The sequence below is a fragment of the Cavia porcellus genome, unplaced genomic scaffold (assembly GCF_034190915.1).
Source record: "Cavia porcellus strain 051 isolate PalLab524CR breed Dunkin Hartley unplaced genomic scaffold, mCavPor4.1 scaffold_1, whole genome shotgun sequence".
NCBI classification, from domain to species: domain Eukaryota; kingdom Metazoa; phylum Chordata; class Mammalia; order Rodentia; family Caviidae; genus Cavia; species Cavia porcellus.
The window spans coordinates 214,580,662-214,596,966 of record NW_026947484.1 but is presented as its reverse complement, the minus strand read 5'-3'; the positions used below and the strand labels follow the sequence as shown (position 1 = coordinate 214,596,966).

The following is a 16,305-nucleotide window of genomic DNA, read 5'->3' as shown; positions in this document are numbered from 1 at the left end:
CAGGGCACACACAAATGCTCCTTGTCTAGGATTTTTTAAGGAGTTTAGAAAGGGGCTTGGGCTTGTAAATGATATGATCTCTAATCTCCACCCTATAGGAGACTACATACTTTCAGGGTCCAATCACCCAAAAAGATGACCCTATCTGCCATTCTATCTGATTCCTGCTCCTAGAAGGTGTTGGGAGTCAGGAACATTCTCTTGAAGGCTTATCTAGTGACCTGTGATAGAAGTCAGGTAGGATCTCTCCATGGCAGGTTCCATCCACAAACAGACACTGCATGAAAGGAGAGTAAACAAGGAGATTGAGTGACAGGGTCTAAAAACACAGAAGAGCAGCAGGAGTATCAACTCTGGTCTTCGGGGCCCATCCCCACAGGGGAATTCAGCCAAGTCTCTTGGTTAAGGTTGACAGTACTTGCCATCTTCTCTAGAGCTGGTATTACCAAATGTTGGCGAGAGCCTTCCTAATATAGCTCCAAAGGGGGGAAAAAGGAAGCAAAGGTTGGGTTCCAGCCATGTTGTCTAGATAAAAAGTAGCAATTGAATCATCCCCAAGGTAGGGTCTACCCATCATTAGGATGTAGTGTAAGACTGTTCATTCACCATGATAGCATATTAAGTGATTACATCCTCCCACACCCCAGGAAGTGGGCATACCAGGCTGAACCATTGAAAGGTTAGAGTAAGTATGCCTTTGAGTACAACTAGCTAAACAGGAGATAAATTAGATCCTCTTTATCATGACTTATCATTTGAGGAGTCAAGTGACTATTTTCTTTCTTTCTTTGTTTCTTTCTTTCTTTCTTTCTTTCTTTCTTACTTCCTTCCTTCCTTCCTTCCTTCCTTCCTTCCTTTCTTTCTTTCATAGTTTTTTGAGACACACTCTCACTATGTGTATTTACTCTATTTACAGGCTGGCCTTGAACTCACAGTGATCCTCCTGCCTCAGCCTCTATTATGCTGGGATTACAGGGATGTGCTACCTCGCCAGTTTAGAAGAAGTGTTTCCTTGAAGAGTTTAAGGTGCTCTGATGGCTCATAGGTAGAATGCTGAGCCTCTTCATCATTGGGTGGTGGCAACATCCAGAATTTGAGTCAAGAATGTGTATCCAGGGACTCAGTTCCTTCTACTTTGGTAACTGTTGTGGTGGACAGGGTCGCTGTTTGTGGTCCCTCCAAGATGGGTTCTCAGGTCACCTTTTTCCCCACACTGAAGGATAGGAAGACCAGTACAGCTGCAAAATGTCAAATTATATTTTTCAGGATCTGTGGATCAAAGGAATCCCGGTTGTTGAGAATAGATACCAAAGGGACAATGGGAGTTGAAATCAAACTTCCCGTTAAAAAACATCAAATGAGGTGAAGATGTTCCTTGCTTTTGCTCTTGAAGCATTCCATGGCCAAGACATCCCTTGACTGCCTGTGAGGTTCTAGTTACTACAAATTGCAAGCTAGGATCAAGAGTGTGTGACACTACTGCTTGCTCTAACTGTCATGCCATTCACCCTCTCTTGTGTCCCTAAAGCCCTTTGGTTGTGACCAGTAGTTAGACTTCCTTTATTCCCCCCTCCCACAATTAAAATACTCTGTAAGTGAAACTGCAGATCAACTTGTAGACCCTCTATTATATGCAGAAAAGCAATCAAGACTAAAGTGGGGCAAAGTTCCAGCACACTAAGAAGGAAAAGCAGTCATTTAAGTATTTTCTTTGAGTCACATTTTCCATCAAAGCCCAACTCAATGTGGAGTCTCAATTAGACCTAGGTGGTTGTCTGTCTGTCTAGCTGTTACCAGCATGTGCTCCCTTATATGATTCTCACCTAAGAAGATGGAAAACCTGCTTGACTGCTGTGTCCTTTGTCCTTGCAGTCCCAGCACAAGAGACAATGAAGAATGGCCAGGGAGGAAGTTGGGACCTGGGGAGGAGTGATTGATAATCTGAAAGTCAGTGCTGTAGCTTTTCTAAGAACCTTGGAGCAAGAAGGAGGTTTAGAATAAACTTCATGAGCCCAGCGGAGCCTGCTTTGCTCCATTCCATGTCCAAGTTTTCTCTTCATGGGAGTCTAAATTGCTGCAAGCTCTAATGGCTTTAAAAGAGTAACCAGACAATTACGAGGAAACCACAAGATGTGGGGTCTTTCTTACCTCCTGGTATGACTTACCAAGAAAGTTAATCATGATAGTGGGAGCAGATTCCTTCCTTTTCATACCTGTACTGCGTGAAAGGGCTGTGTCTTGACTGAAAGGCCAAGAGCACCAGGGGCAGGGATCGCTCCCCGCCAGTGGAGAGGTCTAACTAGCAGGGAAACTGAGGAGAGACTGGACAAAGTAAAGTAAAGAATGTGCGAGAGCATAGACTCTCCTCACCTCCTCTCAAGATCCCAGGCAAGACCCAAGCATGTCACCAGAATGCCGGGGTCAGGATCTACTGTGATAAAAAAAAATGAAGCCACGAATGGAGGAGATAAATAGGGTGCAAGCAAATTTGTAGAAAAGATCTAAAGCAAGGAAGTAGAGCTCCCACTAGCCAGGAGGGGGTCCTGAGCAGGACACCCCAAAATCTTTGCCTAGAGATTTTAAAGAGCTTTGAAAGGCAGCTTAGGCTGTTGTGTAAGCAACATACTCTATCCTATAGAGTCTACATACTTTTTAGGATCTAATCTACACAGCGTTCTCACAGACCCCAAGCAGGCCCATGCGTGCTTGAGCCAATGGCCTTCTCATCCTGCTCTGGGAGGGTTCAAGACAGTTGCAAACATCTGCCAGATGATTTGCCTTTGATTTATGTTTTTGAGAGAGAGTCTTAGTAGGTAGTAGGCGTCCCTCAAATTCATAGTGAACTTTCCTTCTCAACCTCCTAGTGCTGGGATTACAGGTGCGCACCACCACACGTGGCTACCTGGAAGATGTTTTTGTAAGATCTCTGGAAGGTGGTGACTTTGCTGACTCCATGTTGGGCTCCCAACTTCTTTTGGGGACCACTGTCTTTACTGCTTAACATAACCCTAATTTCCACCCAGTCTCAATTTTATGGCCTTTGGGGTGCTATCCTTTGATATCACTTTAAGGTGACATCCTTTGAGACTGTTGGTGTGACTTTTTTTGTGTTGCTCTCTTAACATATGTGGTTATTTCTCTTTATTCTGTAGGTAAGGAATTGACAAACTTTGTAAAAGGCCAGAAAGTAAGTATTTTATACTTTGAGGACCATGTGGTCTCTGTGTCTCCACTCTGCTGCTGTGAAAACCAGCCATGAAAAACCCAGAAATGAGTGAAAATGGCTGTTTCTCTAAAATTTTATACACAGAAACAAGTTTGGGCTGGAATTGGCCTGGGCTGAAATTTTTTAGGGTTTAAACATCACCCAAAACAAATATGCAACTTGTTACAACCAAGTCTGATAACTTGGTATTTAATGTTACTAATACTAAATAATAAAGTGTTCAGTACCACATAATAAATTTTCCTGTATCAGAAATTTGGAATATACACATGCTGGGTCTCTATATGACTCACTGATATGCAAAAGAATTTCTAATTTATAGAAAACATAAATATGCATTTATCGAACATAGCTTTTAGAAATGTTTCATTAATTAGAATACCACTTCAGCTGATATAGTATAGTTTAGTAAGAAATGTAAAATTCAGACTATATATACACTCCATGTTTTCCATTGATTTAAGGATCCCCACAAATCAATGGAAAATATGGACTACATATAAGCTGAATTTTACATTTCTTCCTGTGACTAAAATTGATGCAGTCTACCATATTGCCTATATTTAGATCATTTCCTTTGAATTGAATAAGAACCAATGAAGGGTGTCCACATGGTCACTTAGGACTTAGGATTTAAGCAAAGGCACTATCATTAAATAGAGCTTTAAAAAGCTGAGAGCCTTTTTCCTCATGCTCTTATCATTCATATTGAACAAATCTATTTTAAAAGGTAGACATAGGATCAAAAAGCAAATTATAGTGGGCACTGTCTTCCGCTCTCTGTCCAGCAGTGGTGAGCACACAGCACACGTGCGTGCTGGGCCGTTTGTATCGCTGAAAGTGCTGAAAGCTTTGCCATCGCTGCTCTGGCCTTTTCCTACTCAGTGTTTGCTATCAAAGAGAACTAGCATGTATGTCTTATTGAGAGAACTTACAAGCTGCTTCTTAGGATAAGTGAAAACAGAAAAACCACTTCTGAACAACTCTTCTTATTTTGTGAAGAATACTTTGAGAAGTTCACTTTAATCCTGTAAAGGCACCTCTGAGTACCCCACATTGTTCTGAGAGATGGACCTTAAGGCTAACTGTAATTTTTATTGTGTAATTATATTACCAATAACAACTTTATGACACAAGTTTCACTACGCGAAGTTCTTTGTGGAGAGGGAGCTGATGAGTTTTTACAAGAGGAGCCCCTAAATACTAGTTAGAATATGCATCCCTGTTCCATTCAGTCCTCACAACACCCCTGTAAAGGAATTACAAAGGCTGTCATCCAGAGAGACCAAGTGGTTTTCCAGGCCGCAGAGCCCCCAAGGTGCTGGTCTAGGGTCAAGCCTGTGGACTGGCCCAACATCCAAGCTCTTCCATCTCGCTAGGCTGGCTGAAGATGAACTCCTAGAAACTGTCACTCTGCTAGCAAGAACAGCAGGGACAGTGTCCAGTGACTACCACTGCCACGTAAGACAAAAAGCAAGCCATATTGTCACATAGCGTCTTAGGCATTCATCAGGACTTGGATCAAAGTTTGCTCTTATCAGTTGTAAAATTAGGGATAGAAGGACATATTGTTCTCATAAAGCTGCGTTTCACTGTATTTAAAAAACTGTCCTTTGATCTAAGGTTGTAGTTTTTAGTTCTTTTTTTGGTGCCAGGGACCAAACTCACAACCTTGCCCTTGCCAGGCAGGAGCTTACACCACCGAGCTGAACCCCTGGCCCGAAGGTTATTTTCTGACATGTTTTGCTGTTAACTATGTTCCTAAGAAGTAGATAGTAAATTACTTTTCAATATTCTCTTTTTTCTTTTTTTGTCTTTTTCTTTTTTATCGGTACCAGGGATCGAACTCACGACTGCACACTTGCAGGAAGGCGCTTATGCTGCTGAGCTAAATCCCCAGCCCCTTGAGCGACTAATGTTTGTGTCCCAATCAAATTCTAACACAGTGTTCTCAAATCATTTTGAAAGTAACATGGGACTATATGATTCATGGCTGTATATCAAGCAGCGCTATATTTAAAGTTTCCCAGAATGCATGAGTATCTGAATTGGTAATATTTGTCACAAAATAAATGTCTTAGTTCATTCTGTGTTGCTGTAACAGAATACCCGAGATTGAATAACGGATTAAGAACAGAGATCTGTCTCTGGGAAGTTCACTGCCGAGGGGTCCTCATTTCATTAGGGTCTTCTTGCTGCCTTGTTCTATTTGAGAGTCAGAGGGCAAGAACAAGAGAGGGCTGAACTCATTTGCGTGAACCCACTCCCTGAATTACTAATGCAGTCCTGCGAGAACTGTGTTCATCCACCCAGGAGGGGCCCTCATGGCTTCGTCTCTTCATAAGGGCTCCACTAATCCACACTGCTGCTTTCATGAATAGTTCTGGCTCACAGTCTTTGAGGGAACACAGGGATGATGTGGTGTTGAGATGCTGCGTGATGTTTTTCAACAGAACTTTGGTAAAGACGAGACATTATACGTCATTGTGTCTTTTATGATTCTGAGTTCTTTTTATTTTTTTTATTTAAAAGGAAAAAGAGAAAAAAAGCAGAACAAAACAAAACAGTGTAAGGGTACAAGTAATACAGAACTACAAAAAACAAAACGGTAAGCTATCACCAGTTAACAGATTACACGCTATCATCTTAGAAACAGTGTTTCAGGTCACAGGATCAAAGCATACAAAGTGAACATTCAAACAGACTGCAAATAGTTGTGTTCAGTAATCTAATCAAAAATATTAATATGGTCATCTATTTAACACACCTAAACACCCTTGCTGTTGTATCCTTTAGGGCACTTTTTTTCCCCTCTCTTTATTACAACAAAATTTACACATTTTGGGTTTTATTGCTCCCTTAGATCTTATTACTTTTTTTGTAAGAGAATAAAATCAAGCATGATAAAACAAAGCTGTCAGTCAAAACCAAGGATACACATAGCACATGATGTGAAAACAGAGTACAAGGTTATCAACAATGGTTACCATAATGCCTCTTGCTTCCTTAAGAAGAATTGTTTATCTCATTAGGTATTATAAAGTTGAACAAAACAGTAGAGAACAAGATCAATAAAACCTAAACATTGTAAATCTTACAGAACCTCAAAAGAGGGTAATAGTCAAACCAGAATGGGCATCATAGTGAATCTTATTGCCTTCAAAGTAGTTGCCTATACTCTGATGCATGATACTTTCATACAGACCAGGATAGAGTCTAATCAGTCAAAACAAGATATCGGGGGTATTACAGGACTTCAAGTTAATGGGAAGATTCTGAGTTCTTTGAGAACAAATCTTTTTTTTTTTTCTCTTTTCTTTCTGACACAATCTCACTATGTAGCTCAGGCTGGTCTTGTATTTGAGATTCTCCTGCCTCAGCTCCCCAAGTGCTGGGATTTCAGGCATGTACTGCCACACTTACTAGGATGGCTACTGTCAGAGAAACAGAAAATAGCAAGAATGAGTCGGGATGTGGAGAAACTGGAGCCCCTCCACATTGTCGATGGATTGTAAAATGATGCAGCTGCTATGGGGAAAACACTATCAATGTGCCTGAAAAATTAGAAATAGAGCTATCATATGACTGACTGTAGGACATATAGCCAAAGGATTGAAAACAAGGCTCAAAAAGATTTGCACAGTCATGTTCAGTAGTCGCCCTCCCAAAGCCTCAGCACCTCATAGGTGGGGCTTTCGGGAGTGACTGGGTCATGCGTGTGATGTTGGATTAGTCCACTGCGCGGTCTAGCTTAGTTCTGGGTGAGGACGACGGGTTTACTGAAGAGGAAAGATCCATCCTGGGTGTGGATGACACCAACCGACAGACTCTTAGAAGTCAAAGGGAAAGAAGGCTGGCTCCTCACTGCCTGCCACGCCATGAGCTGCTTCTCTTTTGCCCTGACTCCCTGTTTTGGAGCCAGTAGACTATGGACTGAAACCTCTAAAAAACTGACCTAAGATAGACCTTTCTTTCTTTAACTTGTGGGTCTCAGGTATTTTGTCCTAGCAATGAGAAAGTAAGACAGCAATATTATGCACAAAAGATGTAAGCAAAGTATTTGGCAGATGAATGGGTGAAATATAGTATATACCATAGAATATTATTCAGCCTTAAAAAGGAATGAAAGTCTGTTCTGCTATGACACGGTTGAAATTTGAGGACATTATGCTAAGTGGAGTAAGGCTCAGACAAGTACTGTATGATTCAACTTAAATGGTCTTCTACAGTGATCAAACCCATAGAAACAAATAAGAATAGTGCTTGTTAGAAGTCAGGAAAAGAAGAGTGATTTCATGGGCATATAGTTTCAGATTTGCAAGATTAAAAAGTTCTAGAGATCAGTTTCACAACAAATTAAATAATACTAATGAACTAGTACTTTAAAATGTCTAAAAACTGGTAAATTTTATACCACAATAAATATTTTTTCCATAATACATATCTTAAGATACAAAATAGATTAACTGCATGAGAAGTCCAGTTAACATTCTCCTATATCCATGTTCTTTGCCTTGTAACTTCCTAGTCTCATCACATGGACTCTAGGCACATAAAATATAGTCAAAACATGCTATGTGGCTTCTAAGTCACAAGAAGAGTGAATCTCAGTCTCTCTCTGTCTCTGTCTTTCTCTGTCTTTCTCTGTCTCTCTCTCTGTCTCTCTCTCTCTCTGTCTCTCTCTCTGTCTCTCTCTCTCTGTCTCTCTCTCTCTGTCTCTCTCTGTCTCTCTCTCTCTCTCTGTCTCTCTCTCTCTCTCTCTCTCTCTCTCTCTCTCTCTCTCTCTCTCTCTCTCTCCTCTGTCTCTGTCTTTCTTTCATTTTCAGACTGGTGATTGCATCCAGAGCCTTCTTGCTGGGCTGCATCCCCAGCCCTTTTTTATTTTTTGACGCTGGGTCTCACTAATTTGCCAAGTTGCCTGGGCTGGGCTTAAACTTGCAGTCCTCCTGCCTCACCTGCCCAGAGTGCTGGGATTACAGGTATGAGCCATCTTGCTTTTTCTCTTTGGGATACACAATTGAGACCAAAGTAGCCAACCTAAGATAATACATTGAAGAAATCCATGAGAGAACTAAAGATTCCAGCAGGCTACTAGCATCAGCTTCATTCAGGAAGATAAAGGATGGTGAGCCAGCACATGAAAAGGTTGTCAGAATTACTAGTCAGCAGGCAAGTATGAACTAAAGCCATAATGGGATGCTATTCTCCACCCAGGAGAATCGCCAAAGTTAAACGGACTTAGCAGCAAATTCTGGCAACGATAGGAAAACTGGTGCTCTTATATCCTACTCAAGACAGTGCCAAGCCACACAACCACTTTCTAAGACAGTTTCACAATTTCTTAAAGTTGAAAAGATACACTTACCATACCATCTGGCCATTTCATCCGTAGGTGTTTACTGATGAGAAAAAATAGCTACATCGTTTCAAAAACACGTGTATCACTATATGTATCAACTAACACTTGCAGACTGGGGGAAAACACTAAGTGTACACTTAGAGCCTGTGGTGTGTCCTTAAAATGGAATACTACTCACCAATAAAAAGAGTGAACTAAATAGGATACCTCTATATTCCTGTCATAATGGCTAATATCCAAAACACTGGTAACACTAAATACAAGACGGTTCCATAACAAAACTAGGTTAGTCTCATGATTCATCTATTATATCCCTTGATATTTACTCAGATGAATTGAAAACTTAGGTCCACACAAATATTTGCACACAGATGTCTGTGGAAGCTTTATCAAAACTGCCAACACTTAGAAGCAGCCACAATGGACTTCAAGCGATGAATAAACTGTCCCTCATCCATAGGCAATCAAAGCAAATGAGCTACCACACTAGTAAAAGACATGAAGGAAACTTAAGTGCATGTCCCTAAGTGACAGATGTCAGTCAGAAGGGCTAATATATACAATTTCAACTGTGTGACATTCTGGGAAAGGCAAAACTATAGACAGTAAAAAGATCAGTGTTTGCCAGGGTAGGTGGGGGGAGGAGTCATGAATAAGTGCAGCAGAGAATTTTTGGAGAGGTAAAAGCATTCTGTGTGAAGCTGTGTTGGTGTGGTATTTGTTATAAATGGTGTCTGTCACTGTACATTTGTTAAAAGCCCCACAGAATGTTCAGCACAGAGAATAAATTACATACATACAACACATGTATATTTACCATGTAAACACTGGTTGTTACTGTGTAAGTAGTTAAGGTGCAGAATAGAGTATTATAAAATTTGGACATTAGTTAATAGCAGTGTATGGATATTGGTTTGTCATTAAATATCAAATGTCCCATGATAATGTAAAAAGCTAGGAAATGGCAGGAGTGAGGAGAAAGCAGGTATTCAGGAATTCTATTTTTTGCTCTTTTATTTTGGGGGAGGGATAAACCTGAAACTGCTCTTTCAAAAAAAATTATTAGTTAACAAAAACAAAAAACTAGCGATACACCTAATAAAATGGCTAAACCTCAAATAATTGTGCTGAGTAAAAAATCAGATCATAAAGCGATATATACTGTGCATATGATTTCATTTCTATAAAATTCTAGAATCTTTATCGACAGAAGGCAGACGAGGCTTGAGGATGGGGTGGAGGGGATGCACGGCAGGGAGAGGTTCCAGAGGGGAAGAAAGCCTCACTTTGGCCATGGCAGTGACGTTATGGGTGTACACACAAGTGAAAATGTGTCAGCTGTGTGTTTAAATGTGTGCGGTCTGTCATTCATCAATTATCCTTCAACAAAGCTGTTTCTGAGATGCTGAAACAAAGCAGCCTGGCCATTTGTTCTGTGCTCTGACAGCAGCTGACCAGGCCCTTGGGTGGTGTGGGCTGGTCTGGGGCCTCTGTGGTCACGGGATACTTTTGGTGGGGTTGCTTGTTGTAGGAGAACTCAGCACTGTGCCCCATGGCTCTAACATCTGTCCCCCACGCTCCAGCAAGTCACATGCTAATGACCGGGGTTCAAATTTAAAGACAGAAATGCGTGTCATTTTAAAATTTTGTTTTATTTTTTGAGACAGTGTTGCTGTGTAGTTCAGGCTTGCCTTGGCCTATGTAGCACAGAAATCACAGACATGTGCCTATCTAATTTTTAAAAATTCTCTAAGTAAAAAAAAAAAAATTTTCTATGTGCCCAGTTTAATGGCGCGTACTTGTAATCCCAGCACTTGGAAGCTGGGGCAGCTTCACTGCAGAGAAGCCATTAATGGGGTTGTTATTTGCAGCTAACACACTGTATACCTTAATAATAGCTTAATTTGTATTTCATAATTCTATTGGGGAAGTATTTTTATGTCATGACATTGTATGTTACTTTCTTATATATAATTTGGCTATCTCTTTTGGTCTCATTGATACCACTTGTCTATACTGATTTTACATTTGCATTAATTCTATAGAAAGGAAAAAAAATTCTATAGAAAGGAATAGTCAGGTTTTTGTAGTGACATTTATTGCATTTGCATGTTGTATTTATAATTCTTTGACTATTTCTTTTGTTATATTCAGTTACCAAAATGTTTTAAAATAGTTTGACTCTTAGCAAACCATTTTAAAACATTCTCCCTTGATTTCAATGGTTATATAAGTTTAATTTCTTTTTGTACTTAATATATGTCTTTTTTCCCCTGTTTCCTTGCAAAAGCTGTTTTTGCATTATTTTGTGGTGCTGGGATTGAATCTAAGGCTGTAAACATTGTAGGCAAATACTCTGTCACTGAGATGGACGACTCGCCCCTTGGATCTGTTCTAAAATTACATTATTCTAGACTATATGTGTAATGTTAGCCCTGCTACCAAATTAAATTTGGCAGTTGTGGCAAGGGAGCCTAAGAGAAGCTGGCAGGTCTGTGCGAGATCACTTGGGGAGCAAACGGAAGCGGGGCTTGACTCTCACTTCCTGATTTACATGTTCCCATTAAACCGCACCATATCGAGACCGCATGGCTGATAGGAGTGATAGACATCTGCACTTCTGTGCAGAATGTACTTTCCATTCTCCCTTCACTTATTTTTCTTCTAAAGCAAAAGGTTAGGGTTATGAATTTTGAGACAATCATTCTTTTTTATTCATTTAATAATGTACCAGGCACTGGGCTAGATAACCATAAATGTACAGATGACACCGTGCACATCCTGCGCTCTGCTCGTGGCCTCCGTGACCCAGTTTATACACAGGTAAATGCGATATAGAAAGTGCTTTTTCATTCTGAGTACTGACAGATCTGACATTTGGTACTTTGGTAGGATTGCCATGGAGTGGAAGTCCTATGATGTGATGGCTCTGAAATTCATCATGTATTAATTTTCATTTATTATTGCTTTTTGTATGTTCATTTAATTACAGGAGATCTCTGCTCCCTGTCCTGTCATATTATCTTTTTAGCTTGATCGTATAGTTCATGTGGGGTTTGAATTTTCTGAGCAGGTTTCTCTTTATTATCTCTGGTTCTTTGTTCTAATTATCCTGCTTTTTGTCCCATATTCATAATTATACGTTTTTTCACTACCGTGTTCCACGCTCTAGCAATCAGAATTTTCTTTAAATCTCTCTGGAAGTGAGTAACAGTGATACCTTTGCATTTAGAATTCCTAGCTTAGTGGTCGTTTTCTCCAAATTACTGCCAGCTTCCTACTGTTGTCCAGGGATCGAGTATTGGTCAATTAAATATGTATTTTCTTTCTTTTGTTTAACATGGGTTTTTGTGAATGTGAATGGCTATTTTTCACAAGAATTCTCTTTCACAGACATCTACCTAGGAATTTCTGGACAGACTCCCAATTCAGGACTTTCTAAATGATTATTTTCTAGATGAAGAGAAACATACATCTATTATATAAAAATTAGAAAAATTAAAAAATCAAATGAGTATCATCCTTAATCCTAGAACCTGGAAGGGCCAGGAATGTAGCTCAGTGGCACAGTGTGTGCCTGGCAAACACAAGGTCCTGAGTTCAATTCCCAGTTCCAAAAAATAAAATAAAATAAAATCCTAGAACCTGGAGATAAGCACTCCAAACTGTTTCCTAATAGGACTTCACAAATACATGTGCAATTTTTTTCACATAATTACGACAATTTATTTATGTTATACATTTTTCCATTCAAAAAATTATAATATGAACTTTTTTCATGTCATCAAAAGTCTTTCAAAGCCTGATCAGTGGCTAACATCCTATCATATGAATGTGTAATAATCTATTTAGCTAACTTTTTTGTTTTTGAAGAAGTTATATTCAAGATATATTGCTAGGGATTTAGCTCAGAGGCTTAAGCGCCTGCCTGGCAAGTGTGAGGTCCTGAGTTTGATTGCAGGTACCACAAAAAAAAAAAAAAAAAAAGATATATCATGTATCCATATGAATATTACCATTATATATATCTAAAGTGTACTAGTCACAGTAATTTAACATTATAATTAATTGCCAGTAATACAACCATTTTATCTAGCTAATTTTGTTTCACTGATTGCTTGCATATTTCAGTGTTTGCTGCTTTATAAATAACACTGTAATAAATGTATTTTTAGGCACAAATCTTTATCCCTTCATTAGATTATTTCCTTAAACTTGATTTTTTAAAAGCAGAATCATTGAATTTAATGATATAGGTGGCTAGGGATTTAGCTCAGTGGCATAAGCACTTGCCTTGCAAGCAGGCAGTCGTGAGTTCGATCCCCGGTACCGATAAAAAAAGAAAAAAAAAAAAAGAATTTAATGATCTAGACTTTCCCTCCTCCCTTTCTCTTTATTACAGTTTTATATGCCGAAAACAAATAAAAAAAAAAGTCAATCCGGGTGAAGTCAAAAGTCAAGGTCCCAGCTCCTCACCTGCCTTCTTGTTCTCGGCCTGCAGTCGGCTGCTGGCCGGAGACAGATCCCGCGTGTCTCGCTGCATTTGCCGTTTGGTCACATAACTCTGATGATCTTAGGCTTACTCCTGGTTTCCATGTCACAATGTAGTGGGGGCATTTTTCATTGCAGCTCAGATGAGTGAACCCATTCTTCTAGGAGCTCTGTGTGGTTCCATTGTATGGGTTCCTCATGCTCTCCCTAAACATCATGGTCATCAAGTCTGTTGATGATATCATCATGGTAAGTTTTTAGCAGCGTAATTTTGGTGTCAAAAATTATACAGTTCATTTATATATTTATGATCCTCAAATTATTCTGTGCAAAAGTTGCCCTAGTTTGGTTTCTTATCCATTTTCTGGTTCTGGGTATTCTCAGATTTTCTCATTTAGACCAAAATGATATTTTTTAAAATTAAAAGGTATTTAAGTACCTTTTGATTTACTTAATTTTGAGTGGAATTTGCACTTTATGTTTATTTACCACTTGTATTTTTTTCTTGTTAATGGTTTGTTTATACCCTTTGTTCTTTTTTCTACTTTTCTGAGTTAATTTGTTTTTGTTTTTTTGTCTTTTTGAGAGAGGGTCTTACTATATAGTTCAGGCTGGCCTTGAGCTCACTATGTAGCCTTGAATTCACAGCAGTTCTCCGCCTCAGGCTCCTGAGTGCTGAGATTACAGGTGTGCACCACCACACCTGGCTTTCTATGCTAATTTATAAAGTATATTTCTGTGTTATGAAAATTACCTTGTTAGCTGTGTTACAGGCATTTTCCTCTAGTTCGTCGTTTACTTTTTTCTCTATAGATTTGTCTGTTCCTTTCATTTTGTTTTGCTCTATTTTATGGTGCTGGGGATTGAGTCCAGACCCTTACACTGAGTTATATCACCAGTGCTTTTATTTTTTTTAATTTTTATTTATTTATTTTTTTTTTTTGTCTTTTTCATTTTTTATCGGTACCAGGGATCGAACTCATGACTGCCTGCTTGCAAGACAGGTGCTTATGCCGCTGAGCTAAACCCCCAGCCCCAGTGCTTTTATTTTTTGAGACAGGATCTTCTTAAATCACTAAGTTGGCCAGCCTCTGCTTGAATTTAGGACCCTTCTTCCTTCAGCTCCAAAGTCCTGGGATTACAGGAGCTCCAAAATCCTGGGATTACGGGTGTGCACTAACATACTCTCTTGACAGTTTTTTTGGGTTTTGGGTGTTTTTTTTTTTTTCCTTTAAATCTGATTCATAAACTGAGTGTGGTGGCACAAGCCTGTAATCTCAGCACTCAGGAGCCTGAGGCAGGAAGATTGCTTTGAGTTTGAGGCCAGCGTAGGCAACAAAGTGAGTTCAAGACCAGCCCAAACCATGTACATGTACATAGGGAGACCTTGTCTAGAAAAACCCCAAACCCATAACAAAGCAAATCTGATTTACACAGAACTTGTTTTTGATTTAAGGAATAAAGTAAATTACAAAGCTTTTATTTTTTTCAAATAGCTAACTAGTTGTCCAGTATCATTTACTAAATAATCTTTATTCTCTCAGATTTGATTTCATTTTTTTCTTTTTGACATAGGATCTTATTATATAATTCAGGCTGACCTGGACTCACTACGTAGCCCAAACTGGCCTTGAACTCACAGGGATCCTCCTGCCTCAGCCTCCTGAGTGCTGGATTACAGGCATGTGCCACCACACCTGGCTTTTTACTTAGATTTGAAATGTTGCTTTTCTGTATTTTGAATTCCATTATATATGTCCTTATATTCTATATGTTAAATTCTGTTTTATATGTCCTTATATTGAAAGCTAATTTTTCATGATTCTAATCTGTTTAATTGTTGATCTTTTTTTCTTTGGTCTCAGCTCCATTTTTCTATAGTTTTTGTTTTAAAATCTAGTAAAGTTATCCTCACTTAATTGCCCAGAAAGATGTTAAAGCTCATGGTGTGAAATATAAGAATTATCATGTCAATGTGTTGGACTTTTACCAGGGCTACTTTAGCTCTGGTTGGCCTTGAACTTGCGATTTCCCTGCCTCAGCCTCCCAAATGCTGGGGCTAAAGATGTGCATCGTGACTCCCAGCTAATTCTAAAACTTCTTGGCCAATGTGATTGAAAATGCTTGTTTATGTCTCCAATATAAGTGAATTGTTCTTTGTGAAATGTTTGTTTACATTTTCCCAAATTTCCAGTTGTTGTTCATATTTTTTAATTGATGTAAATTTCTATATATGTATATATAATGTTTAAAAACAGATTCTGCCGGGCATAGTGGCGCATGCCTGTAATCTAAGTATTCGGGAGGCGGAGGCAGGAGGATCGTTGCGAGTTTGAGACCAGCCTGGGCTACAAAGTGAGCTCAAGGCCAGCCTGAACTGCATAGAGAGACCCTGGCTCAAAAAAAAGAAAAAAAAAAAAGATTCTTTGCCTCTGTGTGTGTGTGTGTGTGTGTGTCTGTGTGTGTATGTGTGTGTTATCCAGGGTCCTCCCAATGAGCTACATCCCCAGCCCCTTTTTTAATTTTAAATTTTGAGACAGGGTCTTGTTAAATCTTTAGGCTGTTCTGACTGGCTCAAACTTGCAATCACCTCAGCCTCCCAGAGTCTGGGATTGCAGGTATGTGCCATTATGCCTAGCTTTTCTGACATATTTATTTTTAAGTCTATTTTTATCACATAAATACATGCTACTATTACAGACAAGTCACATTCTGTTGATTGGTTGTTATCTCTTGCTTCATACCTTTGAGACATTATGTACTGTTTGGACTTCATACCACAGCTTTGGAGAATTTTAATCTTTTCCTATACCATTTTTATTTCTCATATAGTTATAGCATAATTCTTGTTTAAATGATTGAGTTGATATTTCCATTGCTGATCATTGGTAAGCCAAGCCGGTCCTCTAATGATATTGGGTTGAATCACTTGGCATGGTCTGTATCCGTGTGCTCTGACTTGTGAACATGCCAGCTTCTTATCATGTAGTCTAACGGCATTAGTCAGCTTTCCTGTAGCTGGGACAAATACCTGATATCCTCAACATAGAGAAGTGTCATTGGCTCACAGTTACAGAGGACTCAGTTCATGGTTGGCTAGCTCAGTCACAGGAACATGGCGGAATGTGTGGCAGTACAAATCTGCTCACCTTGTGTTATCTGGGAAGCCAAACAGGAGAACCAGGCTAGAGAAGAAAGAAAGGGGTCAGAACCATATAGAGCACCCAAA

General features: G+C 39.4%; 1 protein-coding gene across 1 annotated transcript in view; it reads left to right on the top strand.

The window, feature by feature from the left end:
• Positions 1–11,392: 11,392 nt before the first annotated feature.
• The window catches only part of Slc3a1 (solute carrier family 3 member 1), a 49,669-nt gene continuing 44,756 nt past the window's right edge, over positions 11,393–16,305 (top strand). Inside the window, exon 1 of the mRNA XM_003472929.5 lies at positions 11,393–11,408. The gene's annotated coding sequence lies outside the window, so the exon portion shown is untranslated. The remainder of the gene's footprint in view (positions 11,409–16,305) is intronic.